Genomic DNA, 27,814 nt, shown 5'->3' on the forward strand with positions numbered 1-27,814 from the left:
AGCACCCTTAGGCGGAAAACTAACCTTATTCTCAAAAAAACTGGCATTGCATCACAAGGGAAAAATGGATTTTGCAAACTATAGACCAAGGTTACAGGTTCCATTTCCATACTCTACCAGGGAAGAGAGGAATGCCAAACCTACCACCTACTCAAAGGACAGAAGCTCTAAAACAAATATCTCAGCTATTAAGAATGAGAGCTGTGGAAAAGGTACCATCTATGGAGCAAGGAAAAGGGATTTTACTCCAGACTCTTCCTGGTACCAAGAAAAGAAAACAAATGGAGACCCATTCTAGACCTGTCCGCTTTAAACACATTCCTTATTGTTCCAAAATTCAAAATGCTGACCCTACAGCAGCTTCTTCCCATGCTGGGCAAGGAGTCTTGGCTGGTAACTCTAGATCTCAAGGAGGCATACCTGCACGTCCCCATAAGACCAATTTGCAGAAGATACCTCAGATTTCTTGCAGGATCAGAGCATTATCAATTTTCAGCATTGCCCTTTGGCTTATCTACTGCCCAGAGTGTTCACGAAATGCCTGGCATCAGTAATTGCTCATTGCAGACTTCAGGGAATCCAAATTTATCCCTACCTGGACGACTGCCTGATACAAGCGGACAACAAAAGCAAGCTAGCAGAAGACTTACAAAGAGTCATTTACCTGCTGCAAGCCTTGGGATATACAGTCAATATAAAAAGTCAAGGCTGATTCCATCCCAAAGAATAACCTTTCTGGGTGCAGAGCTGGACACATCAAAACAAATGGCATTCCTAACTGCAGAAAAGAAAGAGCAACTACCTCTCTACTTCTTGGCATTAACAAAGCAGAACCACCTAACTGCAAGAAAAGTACTGCAAGCTCTAGGCTTCATGGCATCCTGCATAATTCTGGTCCCTCATGCCAGACTGCATATGAGAAAGCTACAGTGGTACCTAAGGAATTTGTGGTCCCAACACAAGCACAGCCTAGAAACCAAAATCCCAATAATCCCATGCCTGAAACAAGAGTTCCTATGGTGGGCTCAGGCCTGTCAATCAAACACAGGATTGCCCTTCTGCAACAGCCAACCAAGCCAAACCATCACGACAGATGCCTCAGACCTCGGTTAGGGGGCACACATGCAGGGCAAGTGCATACAAGGCTTATGGACTCAAGACCAGCTGCGCCTACACATAAATCTAAAGGAAATGCTGGCAGTAAAATTGGCAAACCAGTCATTCAGACCATTTCTCCAAGAAGGTCAGTTGCTGATAAGGACAGACAACACCACAGTTATGTGGTACATCAACAAACAGGGAGGCACCCATTCATATCCTCTATGCCGGCTGGCACTGGACCTATGGGATGTGGCCCTGAGCTACAACATTCAGTTACAAGCAATTTTTGTACCGGGAAAAGAAAACATTCTAGCAGACATATTAAGCAGAACAACCACAGATGCCCACGAATGGATGCTTCATCCGGACATCTTCAAAGCCATCACAAGGGAATGGGGATTACCACAAATAGACTTGTTTGCATCCCCATTCAATCACCAGCTAAAGAAATTCTGCACAAGGACGTACCAACCACTTGCTTGGAAGGTGGACTCCCTATCTTTCAGTTGGAAAAACCTGACAGCATACGCATTTCCACCACTTCCTTTGATGCACAAGGTGCTTCTGAAGATCAAAGAGGACTGTCCAAGGATCATTCTGATAGCTCCAGACTGGCCAAGACAACATTGGTACCCATTGCTGAGGAGCATGTCTCGGGAACAAATATGGACACTACCCCTGATCCCATTACTGTTAACACGGAGCAACTACAACATCCTGCATCCAAACCTGAAAACTCTGCAGCTAACTGCCTGGAACATTACATAACAGCAATTAACCCAAATTTATCCCAAAAGGTTAAAGACATAATCCTGGAGGCTCGCAGACCTTCAACAAGAAAGAATTATGCAGCAAAATGGAAAAGATATCTCATTTGGAGTACTGCAAAGGGAGAAGATGTGACTCTGGTAAACATGGCCAACATCCTGGAGTACTTGGCAGAGCTCTTCCACACAGGCCTGTCCTATTCTTCCATCAAGATACATGCATCAGCTATTTCAGCACAATACAGCTTGGATCCTCCTGTCTTCTCTCATCCCCTGCTCAGACAGTTTCTGAGAGGAATTAAAAATGTAAAACCTCCCAGGAAACCACCATTGCCAGCATGGGACTTGAACTTTGTGCTAGAAAAATTGACACTTCCTCCTTCGAGCCAGCAGCAACAGCAGAATTACAATACTTATCCTGGAAGACTGCTTTCCTGCTGGCAATAACTTCAGCAAGAAGGGTCTCTGAACTACAGGCATTAATGGCAGTGCAACCCTTCCTGATCTTCCATCAAGATAGAGTGTCCATGAGAACAAATCCTACATTTATGCCTAAGGTGGTATCCAGAGTGTCATTAAATCAGGCTATCCACCTACCTACATTCTTCCCAAACCCACAGAACAGGGGAGAAAGACTTTTGCATACCTTGGATGTACACAGACAGTTACGCTACTACCTGGACAGGACTAAGTCCAATAGAAAAACTGACCAGCTTCTGGTAGCATATGCCACAGGAAAGGAAGGAAATCCAATTTCAAAACAGACAATCTCCAAATGGATAGGAAATTGCATTAGATTTTGTTACTCCTACCATGGAAAGAAAACTCCAGAGAACATCAGGCCTCACTCCACAAGGGCTACATCCACTACCACAGCTTTCTTACGAGGAGTGGCTACCAAGGACATTGTAGAGGCTGCTACTTGGACCTCAGTGCATACATTTGCCAAGCATTACAATTTACCTTTATATTCTAGATCCCGAGCAGGTTTTGCCACTGCTGTTTTGCAAGGGATCCTAGCTACACCATAATCTCTACTCTTTCCTCCTCCCCTTGTTTAGCTATGGTATTCTACCCATTTGTAAGGACTGCAGATGCATCCTTGAAGGACATAGTACAGTTTTGTACCTACCATAAATGTAGATGTCCGATAGGAATGCATCTGCAGTCAGGATTACCCACCCACCTTCCCCTCTGAGGTACTCCTAGGGTATTTGCCAGCCTTCAGCTAGCTTGGGGGGATCTATTATGGTGTATTTGTTTGTATATATGTACATACATGCTTATTTTTTGTGTTTGCTCTCTACTATTTGGAATCTTTGGCATTTATCCAAATTTAGCCTTCCAAGAGGGCACCTGGCATCTGGGGCAAGAAACACTGAGGAAAATGGTGTCGGCTGATGCCTTTATACCCGAATAACTGCAGCTATGACGTCGGGTGAAGTGCGACACCAGCCGAGGCCAGACCCAGACTTTGGAATCCGGCCGACCGAAGGGCTGCCTGACGACAGGACAACCCATTTGTAAGGACTGCAGATGCATTCCTATCGGACATCTACATTTATGGTAGGTACAAAACTGTACTTTACCCACCCACCTTCCCCCTTTTTTTCTGATGGAACCTATCTTTCCTTCTCTGATTTATACAACCTATGTGTATTTGCTTGTAGAGGAAGGTAAAGTTTATATTGGTGCATGTATTTACATATATATAAATTATGGCTACCCTTTTAGGGGGTACCTGACATCTGTGGCAAGAAAAACTAAAGAAAATGGCATCAGACGCATCTTTTATACCCCTGATGACCTGACGTCAGGGAAGGAGCAGCAGCAGCTGATGCAGGACCCAGGACTTTGGAATTCAGGCCGACTGAGGGCAACCTCCCAGCAAGATTACCCAAATGTAATGACTGTAACAGTGAATACACTCGAACTTCTACATTTATGGTAAGTGTACACAACTGTACTTTTTGATTCCTTGGAGGCCTCCTGCAGGGCCACAGTTACTGGATCTGTGATTAGAAGGCATGCCTGGCTCAAGGAGCAAAATCTGCCTGATCATGTTAAAGCTAAATTGTTGGATGCACCTTTACAGCATGATACTCTGGTAAGAAGGCAGAAGAGGTTTTAAAGAAAATGGAAGACAAAGCTAAGTCTATGCAAACTGTAAAAAGACTTCTTACAAGTGCAGCCACCAAGATTCAGTAGACACTGGACTACAAAAAATTGGTCCTTTCCTGTGTCCGACAGAGCCTCACGGGGCAAATCCAGGTGCTCAAAAGGCTCTAGATACCAATCACAGGGTTCTTGCAGGTCAAAGCAATGGGGTGCCTTTACATCCAAATCTGGAGGAAACAAAGCACAACCCTATAGTAAACAGTCTCAATGACTTTCCACTGCCATCACCAAGCATTTATCTTTCGGCAGCCCCCTTAGAGGGAAAATTAGCACTTCATGCTCAAAATTGGCAGTTAATAACCCAGGACAAGTGGGTATTAAACATAGTATCCCAGGGATACAGATTTCATTTCCATACCTTGCCAATTCCAAACGGTTGGCCAGATCTGCCAAAAAATCAATGGGCAAAGGCACAGAAACAAGTTATGTCCCTCATGGATATGGGGGCTATTCAGCCAGTACCAGAACAGGAAAAAGGACAAGGGTTTTACTCAAGACTGTTCTTGGTACCCAGAAAAGACAGTGCCTGGCACCCAGTACTGGATTGATCGATTTTTAACACATTCTTGGACATCCCAAAATTCAAAATGCTGACTTTGTAACAGCTTCTGTCCATGCTGGGCAAGAACGCTTGGATAGTGACTCTAGACTTAAAAGAGACATGCCTGCATATCCCAATAAGGGAATCGTGCAGAAGATACCTCTGCTTCAAGGCTGGTTTTATGCATTACCAATTCTCTGCATTGCCCTTTGGCTTATCTACTACACCCAGGGGCTTTACAAAGTGCCTGGCACCAGTAATTGCATTTTGCAGACAAAGTAGCACACAAATCTTTCCTTACTTGGATGACTGTCTCATTCAAGCAGAAAACAAGGATATTCTTCTTCAACATCTGGCATTTGTAGAAAGGCTTCTAACATGCCTAGGGTACACAAAAAACGAAAAGAAATCGCAACTGGTACCCCTCTCAAAAGATTACATTCCTAGGTGCAAGCTTGAATACAGCTGCCCAGATGGCTTACTTTATGCCAGACAAACAAAGGCAACTGACTATTTACTTCAAACAGATGGGAATAAAAAACATGTTATCTGCAAGACAAATTCTGCAGGCTTTGGGGTTCATGGCATCCTGCATTCTACTAATTCCATATGCAAGACTGCATATGGGGAAACTATAGTGGTATCTAAAAAGTTTATGGAGTCAACATTGTCACAGTCTGGAAACAATGATTCCTGTCATTCCCTGCCTACAACAGGAGTTTCTTTGGTGGGCAGAGACATGTCACCAGAACATGGGACGGGCTTTCACTTTACCCCCTGCCACCCAAACCCTAACTTACAGACACATCAGACTATGCTTGGAGGACCCACCTGGTGGGGAGATGCATTCAGGGCATATGGAGCCCAAAACAAATGCATCTGCATATCAACCAGAAAGAGATGTTAGCTATTCAGAATGCCTTGACAGCCTTCAAGGACTTACTTCATCCAGGACCACTACTGATAAAGACGGACAACACCACGGTTATGTGGTACATAAACAAGCAGGGGGGTACACATTCCTACACCCTTTGCAGACTAGCCATGGCAGTGTGGGACACAGCCTTGACTTACCAAGTACATCTTCAAGCTCAATTCCTGCCAGAAAAACTAAATACTCTGGCAGACGACCTAAGCAGAAATCTTATGGACCCTCACTAGTGGAAACTGGATCCACAAGTCTTCAGCATGATAACAGAGAAATGGGGGAGTCCAGACATAGATCTGTTTGCCTCTCCCCTCTCCCCAGAATTATCAACTGGACAAGTTCTGCACAAGGATTATCACAGAGAAGCATGGAAAGTGGATGCTCTATCCTTCAGTTGGAAAAACCTATCAGTCTACGCCTTTCCTCCTCTGCCTCTTCTTCCCAAGGTCTTACTAAAAGTCAGACAGGAAAAGCCAAAAATGATCCTAATTGCTCCAGACTGGCCTCGCCAACACTGATACCCAATTCTAAGGAATATGTCTCAACTCCCTCCTTAGTACTTGCCTCAAATACCTCATCTACTGTCTCAGCAGAGCAATCAAATTCTGCACAATCAGCTCCAAACTCTGAACCTGGCAGCATAGCTGATCATGTAATTATTCAAACAACACCTCTCAGTAAATCTGTGATGGATGTCATTTTGGAAACCAGAAGGCCTAGTACTAGAAAATCTTATGCTGATAAATGGAAGAGATTATGTGCTTGGAACCAAGCACAAGGGACTGACACAGCAAAGCCAAATATTCCTCAGATTTTACAATACTTGACTGAGATGCTTGACAAGGGCCTGTCTTTTTTCATTAATAAAAATCCATGCCTCTGCCATCTCCGCTCATTACAACACAGAGCCTCCCATCTTTTCTCATCCTTTGCTGAAACAGTATCTTAGAGGGGCCAGAAATTTAAGGCCCCCCAGATGATCACCAACTCCTGTATGGGACCACAATTTTGTGTTGGAAAAGCTCACCCTGCCTCCATTTGAACCAGCAGCTACTGCGGATATAAAGTTTCTATCTTGGAAAACAGCTTTCCTTCTGGCAATCACTTCAGCAAGAAGGGCTTCAGAACTACAGGCCCTCATGGCTGTGGAGCCTTTTATTACATTTTACCCAGACAGGGTGTCCCTCAGGACCAATCCTTCCTTTATGCCTAAGGTGGTATCCAGTGTGGCTCTTAACCAAACTATTCACCTGCCAACTTTTTACCCAAATCCGCAGAACAAGGGGGAGTGGATTCTGCATTCCTTGGACGTACACAGACAACTAAGATTCTACTTAAACAGGACCAAATCTCTAAGAAAGTCTGAGCAGCTACTGGTGGCATTTGCTGCAGGATCAGAGGGGAAGGCTATTTCAAAGCAGACTATTTCAAAGTAGATAAGCCACTGTATTCATTTCTGCTATCTGCATCATGCCCAAGGGAATCAGGTCACATTCCACCAAGGCTGCATCTACCTCAACAGCTTTTCTCAGAGGGGTGCCAACCAAAGACCTTCTAGAAGCTGCTACTTGGAGCTCTGTTCATACTTTTACAAAGCATTATCATTTGCCTCTCTTCTCTACGTCCAGAAAAGGTTTTGCCACTGCAGTTCTGCAGGGCCTTATAGCCGCTCCTAATGCTATTTAGTTCCAGCCTCCCATCCATAGCTTTGGAATTCTACCCAAATGTAATGACTGCAACAGTGAAACACGAAGAACATAGTACAGTTGTGTACACTTACCATAAATGTAGATGTTCGAGTGTATTCACTGTTGCAGTCGGGGTTACCCACCCGCCATCCCCCTTTTTTCTAGGACTTCTCTTTCCTTCACTGTATTCTACAACCTTTGTGGTGTATTTGCTTTTAGATGCATTTATATATATATATATATATATATATATATATTTTTTTTTTTGGGGGGGGCACCTGACATCTGGGGCAAGAAAAACTAAAACAAAATGGCGTCGGCTGCATGTTTTACACCCCTGATGACCTGAGGACCCAAGACTTTGATATTCAGTCCGACTGAGGGCAACCTGCCAGCAGATTACCCAAATGTAATGACTGCAACAGTGAATACACTCGAACATCTACATTTATGGTAAGTGTACACAACTGTACTTTCTGAGCTACACTGCCATAAAAGTGCAGGGAGGTCCTGTTAATGTAAGATGACTGTTTTTAGTGCTCAAGTGGTGCTAAACAGTCTAGATTCAGCAAGTCGAATGTAGCCTATGCTATATGAGACAGGAGTACTTTAAAATAAATGCAAAATAAGACAGTCTCAACAGCAAAAACAGCAAAAATAAAGCAGCAATTTAGTTGAATACAATTCTCAAAGTGCAATGCAGGCTTAAAATATACTTATTTTCAGTTGATTTCAGTGGATGCCTTGGATTTCAGTTCAGATTCACTCCAAATCTCTGACTAAGGTCGCCAACCTCTGAGCAGCTCCTACATCTGTATCAGTGTTTTTTTTATCTCAGAGTAAGATACTGATGTTCATCGTGTTACACTGCTGCAGTCATAACACTTGGGTTATCCTGCCGTCAGGCAGTTTCCCAGTCGGCCTGCGTTCCAAAGTCTTGGTCCGGCGTTGGTTGCTGTCACCTCTTCCCTGACATCAGTGAGACAGGGGTATATAAGATGCAGCCGACGCCATTTTCTTCAGTCTTTCTTGCCGCGCGGTGCCCAAAGCAGAAGCAGTTCGCAAATGCCGGTCGGCCAACACCTGAGATTTTCATTCCGAATCCAGAACCAAAGTCTTCTAAAAAAGCTAAGTACCCCGTTGGGGAATCTTTTTCTTGCCTCAGACCGATGTCAGTAAAAGTTAATAACTGCATTTCTTGTAGGAAGCAAATACCTCATAAGGATTTCCACTCCTATTGTATTCCATGCCTAGGCCCAGACCACAACGTCACTGGTTGTCTGTTTTGTGTTAGGTTTAACAAGCGCACTATTAAACGTCGGTTTGATTTTGCCCGACATTATTTTGGCAGAAAATTCAATTACACCATGCCGTCGGAACTTCCGATGACCAGAATACATAAAAAGCGCAAGGACAAGGACAGGCATCCGAGGCCCAAAACTAACAACGAGGCCTCTTCTAGGCCGGTCGCCGGTTCTCCGGTTTTCAGCGAGGCGCCTACGCAGCCCCTGACGACCGCTTCCACAGAACCACAGACCACATCTGACTCCCACGTAGAGCTGGCTGGGCCTTCGGATGCACCTGGTATTCAGATTACTGACCTTAACGTTACAGAGGGAACCGAAGTAGCTGAGCAATCCACAGCTTCAGAGGGTGTTTTCAGACCTACTACTTCTTTGGGGAGACCTTACATACCACGAGGGAACATTTCTTCTGGGAAGGCCAGGATTACTCAGAATCCAAGAAAAGGCTCAGAGACTTCCTTTTATTGCCTCAACACAGACCCATTGCTATTCCGCCAGTATTAGATATTGTGGATGATGTGTACACTGAATCCAGCTTAAACCCTGACTCCTTACCACCAGCCCCAGTTAAGCCTGATAGATATTATAGAGTTCCTGACTCTCACAAATTTCTGTACAAAAGCCCTGTTGCTGACCCTGAAACTATTTCTCAGGGACCCAAAGGGATTAAGGCCTCATCAGCTAAAAACCCAGTCCCCTCTGACAGAGATTCCAGAGCATTAGACAGATGGGGAAAGAAAGTTTATACGTCTGCAACTTTAGCAATGAGAGCCTTGAATTGCCAGTTTCACATGCTAAAATATCAGCAATTTTTGTTGAAACAAAAGATGCTTCCAGATTCAGTTCCTCCTAATTTGAAAGAAATGCAGGATTTATTGCATGCAGCTGAACAAGTGGGGAAACATACTTTACAATGTGGGTTTGATTCCTTAGAGGCCTCCTGTAGAGCAGCAGTTACATGCTCTGTCATTAGAAGGCATGCTTGGTTAAAAGAACATACGCTACCAGATCATGTTAAGGCCAAATTATTGGATGCACCTTTGCAGCGGGATGTGTTGTTTGGAGTTAAGGCAGAGGAGGTATTAAAAAAGATGGAGGCTAAGGCAAAATCTATGCAAATGGTCAAAGATTTCTTACAGGTTCAGCCTCCTCGTTTTAGCAGAAATTGGCCAACAAAGAATTGGCCCTTTCCAGTCACAGAAAGACCTCAAAGGGGCAGATATAGACGTCCAAGAGGTAGAGGCCAGACACAAGGCCCTTATAGACCTCGACAATGGGGTACACCAGGCCAAAAAGAAGGGGAAGACAGGCCTCAACGTTATAAAAAACAATCTCAATGACTTTCCACTACAGCTGCCAAACAGCTCTCTCTTGGCAGCCCCCTTAGGAAGGAAAACTGGCTCTTTTCTTTCACAATTGGCATTGCATCACCAAAGACAAATGGGTTCTCAACATCATATCTCAGGGTTACAGGTTCCACTTTCACACTCTGCCAAGGTTAAAAGGAATGCCAAATCTGCCACCAAATCAATGGGCAGAGGCTCAAAAACAAATTACATCACTCATGGACATGAGAGCTATTCAAAAGGTACCACCACAAGAGCAAGGACAAAGATTTTACTCAAGACTCTTTCTGGTTCCCAGAAAGGACAAAGCCTGGAGACCCATTCTGGACCTTTCCAACACTTACCTGGATGTTCTGAAATTCAAAATGTTGACACTGCAGCAGCTTCTTCCCATGCTGGGCAAGAAAGCTTGGCTCGTGACTTTGGACCTCAAAGAGGCATACCTGCATGTCCCTATCAAACAAAACTGCAGAAAATACCTCAGATTTCTAGCTGGTTCAATGCACTATCAATTCTCTGCACTGCTCTTTGGCTTATCTACTGCGCCCAGGGTCTTCACAAAGTGCCTGGCACCAGTAATTGCATTTTGCAGGCAAAAAGGAATTCAAATTTATCCATACCTGCATGACTGCCTGATTCAAGCAGAGAGCAAGGGCATTCTTCTAAAGCATCCGGCGTACGTAAAAAAGTTAAGTTGCCTGGGGTACACAGTAAATGAAAAGAAATCAAAACTAGTGCCCTCACAACAGATAATATTCCTGGGTGCCAGCTTAAACTCAACGGCCCATATGGCTTATCTCATGACAGACAAGCAAGGACAAACTGACTCAGTATTTTCATTTAATGGCAACAAAGACCCAACTCCCTGCAAGAAAAATTCTGCAGGCCTTGGGCTACATGACATCTTGCATGCTTTTAATTCCATATGCCAGACTGCATATGAGGAAACTACAATGGTACCTAAATAGTGTATGGTCTCAACACTGTCAAAGTTTGGAAGCAGTTATACCACTAATTCCTTGCCTTCAACAGGAGTTTCGATGGTGGGCTCAAGCTTGTCACCTCAATAAGGGACAGCCTTTTACTCAACCCACAGCAAGGCAGACACTGACAACAGATGCATCGGATTATGCCTGGGGAGCACACATGGCAGGAAAATGTATTCAGGGCGAGTGGCCCACAGAGCAAATATATCTCCACATCAATCAAAAAGAGATGCTAGCTGTACAAAATGCAATTATATCTTTCAAGGACCTGCTGCATCCAGGACAACTACTACTAAAGACAGACAACACCACAGTTATGTGGTACATAAACAAGCAAGGGGGCACACACTCCTACCCCCTCTGCAGACAAGCCATGACCTTGTGGAACACAGCTTTAAACTACCACGTTCATCTGCAGGCACAGTTCCTGCCAGGAGAGAAAAACACACTGGCAGACGACCTAAGCAGAAACATCATGGATCCCCACGAATGGGAATTGAGGCCACAAATATTCAGAGTGATAACACAAAAATGGGGGAGACCAGACATGTATCTGTTTGCATCCCCAATGAACTGCCAATTACAGAAATTTTGCACAAGGAGCTACCATCCACAAGCATGGAAAGTGGATGCCCTCTCATTCAGCTGGAAAAAACTACAAGTATATGCTTTCCCTCCTTTACCTCTCCTTCCAAAGGTACTCATAAAAGCCAGGCAGGAAGAGCCAAAGATGATCCTGATTGCACCAGACTGGCCACGCCAGCACTGGTACCCAATCTTAAAGAACTTAGCACAAGGACTACCCTGGATTTTGCCTCAAATCCCACAGCTGTTGACACAACACAACAATCAGATACTTCACAGCCAGCTAAAGACCTTAAATCTAGCTGCATGGAAAATTCCTTAGCCAAGCAAGCATTGCCTCTCTCCAAAGCTGTTAAGGATGTCATTCTGGAGGCCAGAAGGCCTAGCACCAGGAAAGCCTACTCGGATAAATGGAAGAGATTCTGTGTCTGGAGTCAAGCACACAGCCTTGACCCTTTTGTCCCAAACATTCCTCAGATACTTCAATACTTAACTGAGATGCTGGACAAGGGCCTCTCTTTCTCATCCATCAAAATCCATTCTTCAGCCATTTCTGCTCCTTACAACACGGATCCACCAATTTTTTCTAATCCTTTGCTCAAACAGTACCTCAGAGGGGCTAAAAACATGAGACCGCCCCGTAGAGCACCTACACCAATTGGGACCTCAACTTTGTTTTGGAAAAATTAACTTTACCTCCTTTTGAGCCAGCTAACACAGCAGAATTAAAATACATGTCTTGGAAGACTGCTCTGCTACTGGTAATAACATCAGCAAGAAGAGTTTCAGAATTACAGGCACTAATGGCAGTGGAACCTTTCCTCATCTTCCACCAGGACAGGGTGTCATTAAGAACTAACCATGTGTTTATGCCAAAGGTGGTATCAAGTGTGGCTCTAAACCAAACCATTCACTTGCCAACTTTTTATCCAAAACCACAGAACAAAGGGGAGAGACTACTACATTCCTTGGACATTCACAGGCAGTTACGCTTCTACTTGGACAAAAAAGCTTTCAGAAATCTGAGCAATTATTGGTAGCATACACTGCAGGAGCACAGGGAAAAGCCATTTCAAAGCAGACTATTTCAAAATGGATAGCTCACTGTATAAGATGTCCTTCAAGGATGCATCTGCAGTCCTAACATATGGGTTGTCCTGCCTCAGGCAGCCCTTCGGTCGGCCGGATTCCAAAGTCTGGGTCTGGCCTTGGCTGATGTCGCACTTCACCCGACGTCATAGCTGCTGTGGTATAAAGGCATCAGCCGACGCCATTTTCCTCAGTCTTTCTTGCCACGGTGCCGAAGCAGAAGCTGTTCGCAAGTGCCGGTCGGTCAGATCCAGAGATTTCTACTACGAAGACTTCTAAAAGCTAAGTACCCGTTGGGGACTCTTTCTTGCCTCAGCCGATGTCAGACAAAGTAAATAATTGTTTAACTTGTGGGAAACAAATACCTCATAAGGATTTCCACTCTTACTGCTTTCCTTGTTTAGGCCCGGACCACGACGTATCAGCTTGTTTAGCCTGTGCTTCCTTCAACCGACGGACGCTTAGACGTCGGTCGGAGTTTGCAGAGGAGTTTTTTGGTCCCGCTTTTGCATACAAAATGCCGTCGGAGACTCCGACTACACAATTAGCTAAAAAGCGCAAGGAAAAGGACCGACACTCGCGGTCCGCGGTTTCGGCTGAAACCACGGTTAGGCCAACCGCGAGTGTCTCGGTTTCGGCTGAAACAGAGTCCTCGGTTCTTCCTTCGGCCGAAAGCAGGCCTCCAATAGCCGAGGCTTCTCAGAGCATGGTTGAATCGGCTACTGAAATTGCCCCTACAGAAGCAAGCACCCAGGATTTGTCAGATACTATTCCTTTAGACATATCTACCCCTGCACGTGGGGCTGCTAGACCCCCTGCATCTATGTCTATCAAGGCTTTTTCCAGGACTAAAGCAGCTAAATCTTCTAAGGCCTTACCTGCTAAAACTCCCTCACACAGGCCTACCTCTAGTTCTCAAATGCTCAGCCTGGCTGAGGATCTCATTTCTTTGATCAGGGGATCCCAACCTCACCCAGACAGGGTCTCTCAACCCCCTCCAGATAAGAGGCCTAGGACTGAACCTCCGGAACCTGTTTCTACAGACTATTCCTCGGATGACTCAGATGTCTCGGACCCTCAGGAAGGCCCATATTCTCCTTATGAGGATTCTGATGCAGAAGACTCCATTCCTTCTGCCTCTCCTCCTGAAGAATTTTCTTTTGGGGAAACCTTACATGCTATGAGGGAACACTTTCAATGGCAGGGCCAGGATTTTTCAGATTCAAGGAAAAGGCTAAGGACTTTCTTACACTTACCACAACATAGGCCTTTAGCCATTCCTCCAGTACTAACAGTTGTTGATGATGCATATAATGATGACTGTACTGCCCCTGATTCTCTTCCTCCGGCCCCTGCCAAGCCTGACAGATATTACAGGGTCCCGGACACACACTACCATTTGTATAAGGCTCCTGTTGCAGATCCTGAAACCATTTCACAGGGCCCTAAAGCTGTGGCAGCTGCTTTTGCCAAAAATCCTCTCCCCTCTGAAAGGGAATCTAGAGCATTAGAGAGATGGGGTAAAAAGGTTTATACTTCTGCTACTCTTTCGGCCAGGGCCTTAAACTGTCAATTTCACATGATTCAGTACCAGGAATTTTTGTTAGACCAGCTAAATAAAAAACTGTCCTCTCCGGAACCTATAGACCGCAAGTCCCTTCAGGATTTGGTACATAACTCTCAGCAGGTCAGTAACCATTTTTTAAAATGTGGCTATGATGCACTGGAGGCTTCCTTTAGATCAGCTATGACTGGAACAGTGATTCGAAGGCATGCCTGGTTAAAAGAACAATCCTTACCAGACCATGTTAAGTCAAAACTCCTAGATGCTCCTATGGAGAAACAAAGTTTGTTTGGCTCCCCTGCACAGGAGGTTCTAAAGAAGGTGGAGGAAAAAGCAAAATCTGTCCAAACAGTCAAGGATTTCTTACAGGTCCAACCTTCGAGGTTTAGCAGAAATTGGCCTTCGAAGAATTGGTCCTTTCCAGACACCTCCAGAGCACAAAGAGGCAGAAATAGACGCCCAAGAGGCAGAGGTCAATCCAGGGGTGCCTACAGGGGACGTCAGTGGCAACCTACCAACCAGAGAAGTACTGCCACAGATTCAACTACAACCACTTCCACAGGGCAGACACAATGACTTGGCTCTGATTCCGCCTACCAGGGAACAACTGGAAGCACCCTTGGGTGGAAAACTAGCTTTATTTTCCAACAACTGGCATTACATTACAGGAGACAAATGGACTTTACAAACAATAGACAAAGGCTACAGGTTTCACTTCCACACACTACCAAAAAAGAGAGGAATGCCAAACCTACCACCAAGCCAAAAAACAGACGCTCTAAGACAAATCAACAACTTATTAAGGATGAGAGCTATAGAAAAGGTACCGCCTATGGAACAAGGCCAAGGATTTTACTCCAGGCTTTTCCTTGTACCAAGAAAAGAAAATCAATGGAGACCTATTCTCGACTTGTCCGCTCTGAACACATACCTCATTGTTCCAAAATTCAAAATGCTGACCCTCCAGCAACTTCTTCCCATGCTGGGCAAGGAGTCTTGGCTGGTGACTCTAGATCTCAAGGAGGCATACCTGCACTTCCCTATACGACCAGATTGCAGAAGACACCTCAGATTTCTTGCAGGATCAGAGTATTATCAATTCTCAGCATTGCCCTTTGGCTTATCTACTGCGCCCAGAGTATTCACGAAATGCCTGGCATCAGTAATTGCTCATTGCAGGCTTCAGGGAATTCAAATTTACCCATACCTGGACGACTGCCTAATACAAGCGGACAACAAGGCAAAATTAACAAAAGATTTGGAAAAGGTCATACAACTGTTGCAAGCCTTGGGATACACAGTCAACATGCAAAAATCAAGACTAGTACCATCCCAAAGGATAACATTCTTGGGTGCAGAACTGGATACATCAACTCAGATGGCTTTTCTCACAGAAGAAAAACAAAAGCAACTACCAGTATATTTCATGACATTGACAACACAAACTCAACTTACTGCAAGGAAAGTCCTGCAAGCCCTGGGTTACATGGCATCCTGCATAATATTGATTCCGCATGCCAGGCTGCATATGAGAAAGCTGCAATGGTACCTAAGGAATGTATGGTCTCAACACAAGCACAGTCTAGAAGCCCAGATTCCAATAATTCCATGCCTGAAGCAAGAATTCCAGTGGTGGGCTCAGGCCTGTCAGTTGAACAGAGGACTACCTTTCCACAAACCTCATCCAATCCAGACCATCACCACGGACGCCTCAGACCTAGGCTGGGGGGCACACATGGTGGACAAGTGCATACAAGGCCTATGGACCCAAGACCAGCTGAATCTACACATAAATCTAAAAGAGATGCTGGCAGTGAAACATGCAATCCAGGCATTCCGACCATTCCTTCAACAAGGTCACCTGCTGATAAGAACGGACAATACCACAGTGATGTGGTACATCAACAAACAGGTAGGTACACACTCATATCCTCTATGCCGGATGGCAATGGACCTGTGGAATGTGGCCCTGAATCTCAACATTCATCTTCAGGCCAGATTTGTACCAGGAAAAGAAAATTCACTAGCAGACACCTTAAGCAGAACTACCACGGATGCTCACGAATGGATGCTGCATCCAGATATCTTCAAAACCATAACAACGAAATGGGGACTACCAGAGATAGACCTGTTCGCCTCCCCACCCAACCACCAATTGAAGAAATTCTGCACAAGAGCATACCACCCACTTGCTTGTTGGGTGGACTCCCTTTCCTTCAGCTGGAAAAACCTGACAGCATATGCATTCCCACCTCTTCCTTTGATGTACAAAGTCCTACTGAAGATCAAAGAGGATCAGCCAAGGGTAATCCTGATAGCTCCAGACTGGCCGAGGCAACATTGGTACCCGCTACTGAGAAGCATGTCTCGGACACACGCATGGCCTCTACCTCTATGTCCCTTACTTCTAACACAAAACAACTACAAGATCCGACATCCAAACTTGAAAACACTGCAGCTAGCTGCTTGGAATATTGCATAAAACAAAATAACCCAGATTTATCTCAGAGGGTTAAGGACATTATCCTGGAGGCTCGCAGACCCTCCACAAGGAAAACTTATTCAGCCAAATGGAAAAGATACCTCATTTGGAGTACAGCAAAGGGAGAAAATGTCTCATTGGCAAACATAGCACACATCCTGGAATACTTAGCAGAACTGTTCCACAATGGCCTGTCCTACTCCTCCATTAAGATTCATGCATCAGCAATCTCAGCAGAGTACAACATGGATCCTCCTGTCTTCTCTCATCCTCTACTCAGACAGTTCTTGAGAGGAATCAAAAACGTAAACCCTCCAAGGAAACCACCTTTACCTACATGGGATCTCAACTTTGTCCTGGAAAAGTTGACACTTCCCCCTTTTGAACCAGCAGCAACAGCAGATTTACAGTTCTTGTCTTGGAAAACTGCTTTCCTGCTAGCAATCACTTCAGCAAGAAGGGTATCTGAATTACAGGCATTAATGGCAGTACAGCCCTTCCTTATCTTCCATCAGGATAGAGTGTCTCTGAGAACCAACCCTACCTTTATGCCAAAAGTGGTCTCCAGAGTATCATTGAACCAAGCGATTCATTTACCTACATTCTTCCCCAACCCACAGAACAGGGGGGAAAGACTGCTACATACCTTGGATGTGCACAGACAATTACGCTACTATCTGGACAGAACTAAGACCAACAGAAAAACTGACCAACTTCTGGTAGCATATGCAACAGGAATGCAAGGAAAAGCAATTTCAAAACAGACAATCTCAAAATGGATAGGAAATTGCATCCGATTTTGCTATTCTTTTCATGGAAAGACAACTCCTGAAAATATCAGACCTCATTCCACAAGAGCTACAGCCACTACTACAGCTTTCCTACGAGGAGTGTCTACCAAAGACATTTTAGAAGCTGCTACTTGGAGCTCCGTGCATACATTTGCTAAGCATTATAACCTCCCTTTATACTCCAGATCCCGAGCAGGTTTTGCAACTGCTGTGTTGCAAGGGATCTTGACTACACCATCTTTATCTTAGTGCCTCCTCCCCCAGTTTGGCTATGGTATTCTACCCATATGTTAGGACTGCAGATGCATCCTTGAAGGACATAGTACAGTTTTGTACCTACCATAAATGTAGATGTCCGATAGGTATGCATCTGCAGTCAGGATTACCCACCCTCCTTCCCCTCTGTGGTATTCCTAGGGTATCTATCCCTCTTTTAGCTAGCTGGGGAAATTATTATGGTGTATTTGTTTTGTATATATGTATATATATATATATATATATATATATATATATATATATATATATATATAAGTTTTGCTCTCTACTGTTTGGAATTATTTGCATTTATCCAAATTTAGCCTTCCTAGAGGGCACCTGGCATCTGGGGCAAGAAACAGTGAGGAAAATGGTGTCGGCTGATGCCTTTATACCACAGCAGCTATGACATCGGGTGAAGTGCGACATCAGCCGAGGCCAGACCCAGACTTTGGAATCCGGCCGACCGAAGGGCTGCCTGAGGCAGGACAACCCATATGTTAGGACTGCAGATGCATACCTATCGGACATCTACATTTATGGTAGGTACAAAACTATACTTTTTTGCTATACCCACCATGGGAAACCTGTACCTAGCAGCATTAGATCTCACTCCACCAGGGCAACAGCCACTTCAACTGCCTACCTCAGAGAAGTGCCTACCAAGGATATTTTAGAATCAGCCACATGGAGTTCTGTGCATACCTTCACCAAACATTACCATTTGCCTTTATATTCCAAATCCAGAGCTGGCTTTGCCACTGCTGTGCTGCAGGGCCTTATAGCTACCCCTAATGCTTTATAGATCCAGCCTCCCTACCTCAGCTTTGGGATTCCACCCAAGTGTAATGACTGCAGCAGTGTAACATGATGAACATAATACAGTTTTGTACCTACCATAAATGTAGATGTTCGAGTGTAAACACTGCTGCAGTCCAGGTTACCCTCTCTCCTTCCCCTCTTACTTGCTGGTACATACCTAGGTCATCTACCCTTATTACTTATGGGGAGTATTTGCTGGTAATTATAAATGGTTGTTTGCTTTTTTTTTTTATATATTTTACTAGCAATTTGAATGGCCTACCTATTTGGGGGCACCTGACATCTGGGGCAAGAAAAACTGAAGAAAATGGCATCTGCTGCATCTTATATCCCCCTGTCGCACTGATGTCAGGGAAGAGGCAACAGCAACCGACACTGGACCAAGACTTTGGAACTCAGGCCGACTGGGGAACCGCCTGATGGCAGGATAACCAAAGTGTAATGACTGCAGCAGTGTTTACACTCGAACATCTACATTTATGGTAGGTACAAAACTATACTTTTCTTCTTTCCTGTAGCCTGTTTTGCACAGTTGTAATCCACACAGCTGTCTTGTGTCTTGGGTGTCAGTTTGAAAGCAGGTTTTTGTCATAAAACAAGGCAAATCAATTTCCTTCGTTCAGTAATTTTCTTCACGCTCATAGTAGAACAGTGGTCAAAATCTTGGACAAGCAGTTTCTTCAGCTTGCCATTCTGTTTATGATGATGGGCCTTGTCGGTCAAATTTCTTCAGTTCATTAGTCAAGAAGATTCATGACAGTAAATATTTCAGGTATAGCTGCATCTCCTGACCTTTCCATACATTCAGAGTTGACTTTAGACCTATTTGTGACTATTAACCCAGTAACATTTCTACAATTCCATTAGAAGTTAATAAACAAAAGTGAATTTTTGTGTGCAGTGTGGCATTTATAGACAGTTATGGCTACATATTTCTAATCTTATCAGTTTAGAAGATTTCTAACTTCTCACTTGCTTCTTCTTATAACACCTTGTGCTGTTATTGCCCCGACTAGTTCTGTTCATACCATTACATTAAGCCTATTTAATGTCTTAACTTTTATGATTATTGATCTCCTGTCTACCTACAAATTATTTGCTTGTCATTATAACATATTTATTCTTCACATTCTCAGCCTACAAATAGCCCCAGCTATGGGAAATAATCTTCTAAAAGTTCCTATCAGTGCATTCTGAGATATTCTTTGCTTGTGTGTGTGTGTGTGTGTGTGTGTGTGTGTGTGTGTGTGTGTGTATATTGGATTCACTTCAGAATGTCAAAGTTTGAAAACTTCGAATTTCATATGGTCAAGGCCATATGATCAAAGTTTCAAAACTTCAAAATTCTGAAATGAATACAAAAGAACACAAAATCATGTTCCTCAACATTTGGGGGCAAGCCCCCCTGCACCCCTAACATGCCCCGCTATTTAAATATACCAACTCCGAGATCGTACCACAGCGAGGAAAAGACAAAGCTTCCCATTTCGTGCTGTATGGAGATCTCTATTTAGAACTTTCGAAGTTTTAAAACTTCGATCATATGGTCTCGACCAAATGAAATTCGAAGTTTTCAAACTTCGACTTTCTGAAGTGAAGCCATATATAGCTGTGCTTTACACATTCACGCATTTGCAACATGTTTAAAATGCATCTGATCGAGGTCCTCATTGAGATCCATACCTGTTAGGGAGATGACTCATTGATAAGTCACTCTAGATGCTTAGCTAGGCCTCTGTTCTGAAGGCAGTGAAGATGTAGCTAGAAAAGAAAATTACTTAACTTGTGAGATTACATCTGAACTGGCAGTTCCATCTTCATGCTTCATTCCCTCCATCTCCCTCAGTTGTCTTGATGGGACCCACAGTTATCTATCTGTCAATGGCTTGTGTTATGATATCTCTTACAATTTCTCTTTCTTTAACTTAGTATGGGCTTAAAATGCTCTGGAAAAGGGATCCTTTTCACACAGCACTGTGGGTAATAGAGGAGGGACCATATATTTTGGGAAAGTTTTTATATACCTGGCTGTGCAAGTCTTCTTTGCTTTAGTCCTGAAGATGGAACTGCCAGTACATATCTTTCATTATGATATGTACTTAACTTTCATTTGTGATGAAAGCCTCATGTAAGTATAATTTCTAACATACTAGAAAGTGGAAATGCAGTGTAAGGTGTGTTTATTTACCCTGCTTCAAGCTGTTTGGGCTGAATGTATGGCAGCTGGAACATATTGTCATAATGAGGTTTTGGGATACCTGGCATATCATTAAAAGATGTTCTTCGTGTTTCACTGTTGCAGTCATCACACTTGGGTTATCTGCCTGCAGGTAGCCCTCAGTTGGCTCGAATACCAGAAACTTAGTATTTCTGCGTCGGTTGCTGTTGCTCCAGGACTGACATGAGGTCGTCAGGGGTATAAAAACAGGCAGCCGACACCATTACTTCTTTCTTGCCGAGGAGACCGAAGCAGAAGCTGTTCGCATGAGTGCCGGTCCGCCGCTACCTGAGTTTTCATTTCTGAATTGAATCATCCTGAAGTCTTCTGAAGCTAAGTAATGTCAGAAAAAGTTAACAATTGTCTCGCCTGTGGAAAGCAAATACTACACCGAAATTTGCATTCTTACTGCATCACCTGTTTAAGCCCAGACCACGACGTACCTCGCTATCGGTTTTGTGCTTTGTTCAATGCCCAAACTATTCATCGTCAGGCCCTTATTGTCGCTAAATACTTTCGCTGTTGATCTCTGTATTCCAAAATGGCTTCAGTAAGCCATCCAACTACTGGTCTTCTGAAAAAAAGTAAGGATAAAGACAGAGAGAGACCACACAGGTCCATAACTGCCAAAGACGCTTCCGTTAAGCTAGTCACCAGTTCGCCGGTACTCAGTGAGGCGCTTTCACAGCCCCTGATGCCTGCTTCAATGGATTTGCAGGCCGCTACTAAGACCTGTTCGGAGTCCGGTATGTCGCGAGACTCTTTAACTACGAAACCTGCGGATGTCAACCGACGACTTCTTTCTCGTCTTCAGTTCTGTCTAAAACTACCGAGTTTTTAAGACCAAGAGTACGAGCTACGCCTAAAAACAGATGACCCAAACTCAAGCACCTGCTTCCTTGCCACAACATCAAATGCTTAAAATGGCAGAAGACCTGATTATGATGATTAGGGGAAGCCAGCCTTCCTCTGCTAAGAGAAACAGAGATCTGTCCCTAGAAGCTCTAACAGACCAAGAGTTCGATGACTCTCTTAAGTTTCTGAATAGGAAGACATGCCTTTATCTGCTCATGAGGATTCAGATGCAGAGATCCATTCCCTCTGCTTCCCCTCCAGAGGATTTTTCTTTTAGTGAGACCCACTGGGAATTCCAAGACTATCCTCTGTCCCAAAAGAGACTCAAAGAATTTGTAGATTGCCACAACATAGATCTTTAGCAGCAATACCTCCAGTTCTGGATGTTGTGGATGATTTCTTTATGGAATCCTGTCTCCTGATACTTTACCCCCTGCTCCAAGGAAACCAGACAGGTACTACAAAGTCCCTGACTCTCACAAATTTCTTTTCAAAAATCCTACTGCTGACCCAGAGGTCATTTCCCAGGGGCCTAAAGGTATAAAAGCAACTACAGCTAAGAATCCCACCCCTTCGGACAGGGATTCCAGAGCTTTAGGCAGATGGGGTAAAAAAAGTATACACCTCTGCACCTCTCGCCGTTAAGGCATTAAATTGCCAGTTTCACATGCTGAAAGACCAGCTACATATTATGGAACTTAAGCAAAAATTAGCTACCCTTACAAACTGTGCGGAAAATAGAGTTACAAGAGCTTATGCATTCTGCAAGCCAAGTCAGCAAGCATACTTTGCAATGTGGCTTTGACACCCTAGAAGCATCTTGCAGGGCAGCAGTCACTGGTTCTGTACTGTGAAGACATGCTTGGCTTAAGGAACAGACCTTGCCAGACCATGTCAAGTCAAAATTATGATGCTGCTTTGGACAAGGACAATCTGTTTGGCACCAAAGCAGAAGAGGTTCTAAAAAAGATGGAAGAAAAAGATAAATCTATGCAGACAGTCAAAGATTTCTTGCAAGTGCAGCCTCCTAGATTCAGTAGGCATTGCCCCTCGAAACATTGGTCCTTTCCAGCCCCCTCAAGGCCATCTCAAACTAGACCCAGGGGAAACAGACCCCTCAGATTACAGTCTCGGGGTATGCAGAGATCTATGCAATGGGGTGCCTCCACTTCAAAAACAGGGAGTGCTAAGCCACCCCCTTATGGAAAGAATTCACAGTGACTTCTCAGTTCCACTCCTCACCTCTGCCCAACTGCTCGTGCCCTAGGAGGAAAACTTGCCCATCATGCAAAAACCTGGACCTCCATCACCAAAGACTGATGGGTCCTCAACATTGTATCCCAGGGGTACAAATTTTACTTCCACTCACTGCCAGCCCCAAAAAGGGTTTCCAGACCTTCCTCCAAACCACTGGGCAGAGACACAAATCCAAGTTCAATCCCTGCTGTCCATAAGGGCAATTCAGCATGTTCCTGCAGAACAGATGGGTCAAGGGTTCTATTCCAGACTTTTCCTGGTACCCAGAAAAGAAGGCACTTGGTGCCCAATTCTAGATCTTTCCATTCTAAACAACTTCCTGGTGGTACCAAAATTCAAAATGCTCACCCTTTAGCAGCTTCTTCTTGTGTTGAACAAAGATGCCTGATTAGCCACCTTAGACCTAAAAGAAGCCTATCTGCACATCCCTATCAGGGACTCATGCAGGAAATACCTACGTTTCAGGGCCGGATCTATACATTCAGTTCTCTGCACTTCCTTTTGGCTTATCCACTGGTCCCAGAGTATTCACAAAATGCCTGGCTCCAGCCATTGCCTATTGCAGACAGAGAAATTTTCAGATTTACCCATACTTGGATGATTGCCTGATTCAGGCAGACAGTCAGGAAAAGCTGTCACAGCACCTGACATTTGTAAAGGACCTTCTAACCTCCCTGGGCTACACTGTCAACAAAAATAAATCAAAACTGGTCCCCAGTCAGAAGATTTTATTGCTGGGAGCAGCTGGTCCCCAGTCAAAAGATTGTATTCCTGGGAGCAAGCTTAGACACAGCATCCCAGATGGCATTACATACTCCAGAAAAACAAGCCTATCTGACAGGCTACTTCACTCAAATAGCCACCAGAACCCAGCTATCCACAAGGAAAATCCTGCAGGCCCTAGGGTTCATGGCGTCTTGGATTCTACTAATTCCATATGCCAGACTGCGTATGAGGAAACTTCAGGGGTACTTAAAAAGTCTTTGGAGCCAACATTTTCAGGACCTGGAAACCATCATACCTATCATACCTTGTCTAAGGACGGAGTTTCTTTGGTGGGCAAGCACCATGCAACCACAACAAGAGACTTCCCTTTACTCAACCCCACACTGCCCAGACCCTAACCACAGATGCATCAGACCATGCCTGGGGGGCACACCTGGATGACAGGTGCATTCAGGGCCACTGGAGCCCAAATCGAATTCATCTGCACATCAACCAAAAAGAGATGCTAGCTCTTCAGCACGCTCTGACAACTTTCAAATCCCTATACTCACCAGAACCCATGCTAATAAAAACTGACAACACCAGTCATGTGGTACATTAACAAGCAGGGGGGAACCCACTCTTACCCACTCTGCAGGCTAGCCATGGCCCTGTGGAACATTGCCTTGGACATGCATATTCATCTGCAAGCTCAATTCCTGCCAGGCAAACAAAACTCTCTGGCAGACAACCTAAGCAGAAATCTCCTAGACCCACACGAGTGGCAATTAGAACCCAGCACATTCAGCTTTCTAATCCAGAAATGGGGGGGCCCCAGAGGTGGACCTTTTTGCTTCCCCCTGCAATCACCAGCTCAGCAAAATTCTGCACCAGGACACCTCACAACAGGGCCTGGAAAGTGGATGTCCTATCCTTCCAGTGGGAAAACCTCTCAATCTATACATTTCCCCCTCTACCTCTTCTCTCAAGAATATTACTCAAGATAAGACAGGACAGAGCAAGAGCAATCCTGATTGCCCCAGGCTGGCCATGCCAGCACTGGTACCCACTACTGCACAGCCTGTCATTGGTGCCACCCTGGCACCTACCCCAGATCCCAACCCTCCTCACTCAGCAGGGAGGGGACAGATTTTGTATCCGCAACTGCAAACCCTAAATCTTGAGCCTGGCTTATTCCTTGAATTCTCCCCCAGTGACCAGCCTAATCAAGCAGGCGCTGGACGTCATTCTTGAAGCCAGAAGACCCAGTACAAGGAAATCCTATGCTGATAAGTGGAAAAGATATTGTTCCTGGATTCAGTCTAAAGGAGAGGACACAGCATTGCCCTCCTGACCTCTAATCCTGGATTACCTAGCAGATCTACTCCACAGAGGTCTATCCTTCTCCTCCATTAAGATCCGTGCCTCTGCCATCTTGGCTCATTACAACACTGAGGCATCTCTCTTCTCTCACCCTCTCATCAAACAGTTCCTGAGAGGGGCAAATAACTTAAGGCCACCAAGGAGAGCACCCACTCCTGCTTGGGACCTTAACTTTGTACTGAAAAAGCTCACGCTACCCCCCCCCCCTTGAGCCTGCAGCATCAGCAGAATTAAAATTCCTCTCTTGGAAAACAGCCTTGCTTCTGGCCATCACTTCAGCTAGGAGAGTGTCTGAACTACAAGCACGTATGGCTGTGGAATCCTTCATTATTTTTCATGCTGACAGGGTCTCCCTCAGGACTATAACCCTTCCTTTATGCCTAAAGTGGTGTCTAGTGTGGCTCTCAACCAATCTTTCCATTTGCCAACCTTCTTCCCTAATCCTCAAAATAAGGGGGAAAGGATCCTGCACTCCTTGGATGTGCACAGATAACTCAGATTCTACCTTGATAGGACTAAGCCCTTCAGGAAATCTGACCAATTACTAGTCAGTTTTGCACGAGGGGCAGAGGGCAAGGCCATTTCAAAACAAACAATTTCCAAATGGATAGCACACTGTATCCATTTCTGCTTCAAACACCATGGGAAACCAACCCCTCAGGGGGTCAGAACACATTCCTCTAAGGTAACTTCTACCTTTCCATTTCTGCTTCAAACACCATGGGAAACCAACCCCTCAGGGGCTCAGAACACATTCCTCTAGGACAACTTCTGCCTCTACAGCTTTCTTCAGGGGAGTCCCTACCAGAAACATTCTGGAAGCTGCTACCTGGAGTTCTGTACACACTTTCACCAAGCATTACCACCTGCCTATCTTTTCCCAATCCAGGGCGGGTTTTGCAACAGCAGTCCTGCAGGGCATACTAGCCAGCCCCAACTCTTCTTGACTGCCTCCACCCTTTCTTCAGCTTTGGGAATCAACCCAAGTGTGATGACTGCAACAGTGAAACACGAAGAACATAGTACAGTTGTGTACACTTACCATAAATGTAGATTTTCGAGTGTATTCACTGTTGCAGTCCTGGTTTCCCACTCTCCAGCCCCTGTTGTCTCTCTCTCTCTCTCTCTCCCTCTCTGTGTTTATTATTCACCCCTTACAGGGCTATTGGTATTTACTTTTTACTGGTGGTGTTTACCCCACCATAACTTAGCTCCCTATTTGGGGGGCTCCTAACATTTGGGGCAAGAAAAACTGATGTAATGGCATTGGCTAAGAAAAACTGATGTAATGGCATTGGCTGCCTGTTTTTATACCCTGACGATCTGACATCAGTCCTAGAGTGACAGCAGCCAACACAGAAATACTAAGTCTCTGGTATTCGGGCCAGCTGAGGGCTACCTGCAGGCAGATAAACCCAAGTGTGATGACTGCAACAGTGAATACACTTGAACATCTACATTTATGGTAAGTGTACACAACTGTACTTTCTTTTAGTAGCCTGCTAGCAGTCCATTGGAGCTACTTGTACCTATAAGTGAACCATTTTACTCGTTCCAAGGGTTTCATTAATTTTAGCCCCATCACTGTCCTGTATTGAATGTCTTTGATTAACCATTTTCTTTTTGGAAATATGACTGGCAGTCACTACCAACAGGATTCATTTAGTGGCTGTTTCAGCATTCCACAAACAGGCAGAGTAGAATGTATGTCAGATGAACTAGACATACTACTTGTATTTCTGAGGTGGCGTCTCTTTTTGAATTTGCCCACCAGGGACCTTACCTTTGACTAGAGTCAGTGATTCAGCCAGAGTTTTAGCTTTTTGACAAGATAAAAGATTTTTGTCCTGGAAAGTTATATTTCTGTTGGATCATTGTTTCCTCAAGCAGGAGTTCTGAGCTACAGGCTTTTTGCTGTGGGAAGGCCTTCCTGACTTTCCCTTTTGGTAGAGTAACTTTGCAGACATATCCTGCATCCTGCGGATGTGGCTTCAGGACTCACCTCTGACCAGGATGTTTACCTTGTTTTTGAGGCAGTACTAATAAATGGGAGAGACCATGTTAAATCTTTCAGGTATCAGGAGAGGTGAATCATTGTGTAGTTTGCATGGCACTGTTGTAACATTGCAAGCAATTGTGTGTCTTGTTGGCCCAGAGTGGGATGGGTAAGACAATTGCATTGTAGATATTACCAGCTTTTACTCCCAGAAGAGGGGCATGCTCTCTTTTTGGCTTAATCAGAACTCATTCTTTGAGAAAGATAGTAACCTCAGCATCTTCTTTTCAAGGAGGAGTGCACTACCCCTACCTGGTTGAAAGCCCATGTATTCTTCAAACACTGCAGCCTGTATATTCGTGCCTTTTCCAGAGCTGATTTACAAGAGCAGTCCTAACTGAAATATTACTGTGATCATACAGCCATTCCCATCACAACTGGTTTGAAATCATTATACTGTATATAAGATTTATTAAGTAAAATTACTCTATAAAAAGAGTTGTTAATTGGGAATTTTCCTAAACTTCAGGTCTTCAAATGCATGTCAGATAGTGGGGTCTATATGCTGTAATTCTTTCCCTTAAAAGGTTATAGGGAACATTTATAACTGTTGGTTTCCACCATTTCTCATCAGGCGTTTTTAGTTAGCAGGAAGGTATGACTGAGCATGGGATGGCTCATCCTGTGTACCATCTGTTGCTGCTGCTAAGTGTCCCTTCTTTTAGAAACAGTTTGAGATTCATGCCAGCTGGCTGTCCTTGATGGAAGGGCTGATCTGTTGAATATAAGGACTTGTTGATTGAGATACCCTCAAAGATTTAAAGTTAATGCATGTTCCTTCATAACCTCTGTCATTTTGTGTACTGTTTGTGCATGCTACAGTTGTCCAATAAAAAATAAATCGAAGGCACCACAGCTGTGTAAGGTAATTACTTGTGTATTTTGATCATATTATTAATACATTTAGCAAGCA

The 27,814-nt window shown here is 44.4% G+C and overlaps 1 protein-coding gene across 1 annotated transcript in view; it reads left to right on the plus strand.

The window, feature by feature from the left end:
- HACE1 (HECT domain and ankyrin repeat containing E3 ubiquitin protein ligase 1) overlaps positions 1 to 27,814 on the plus strand; it is a gene marked incomplete in the record, with an annotated part of 1,502,717 nt that overhangs the window by 1,392,848 nt on the left and 82,055 nt on the right.

This window comes from Protopterus annectens, chromosome 1.part0, assembly GCF_019279795.1.
Source record: "Protopterus annectens isolate FY-2018-M chromosome 1.part0, PAN1.0, whole genome shotgun sequence".
Classification (NCBI taxonomy): Eukaryota; Metazoa; Chordata; order Ceratodontiformes; family Protopteridae; genus Protopterus; species Protopterus annectens.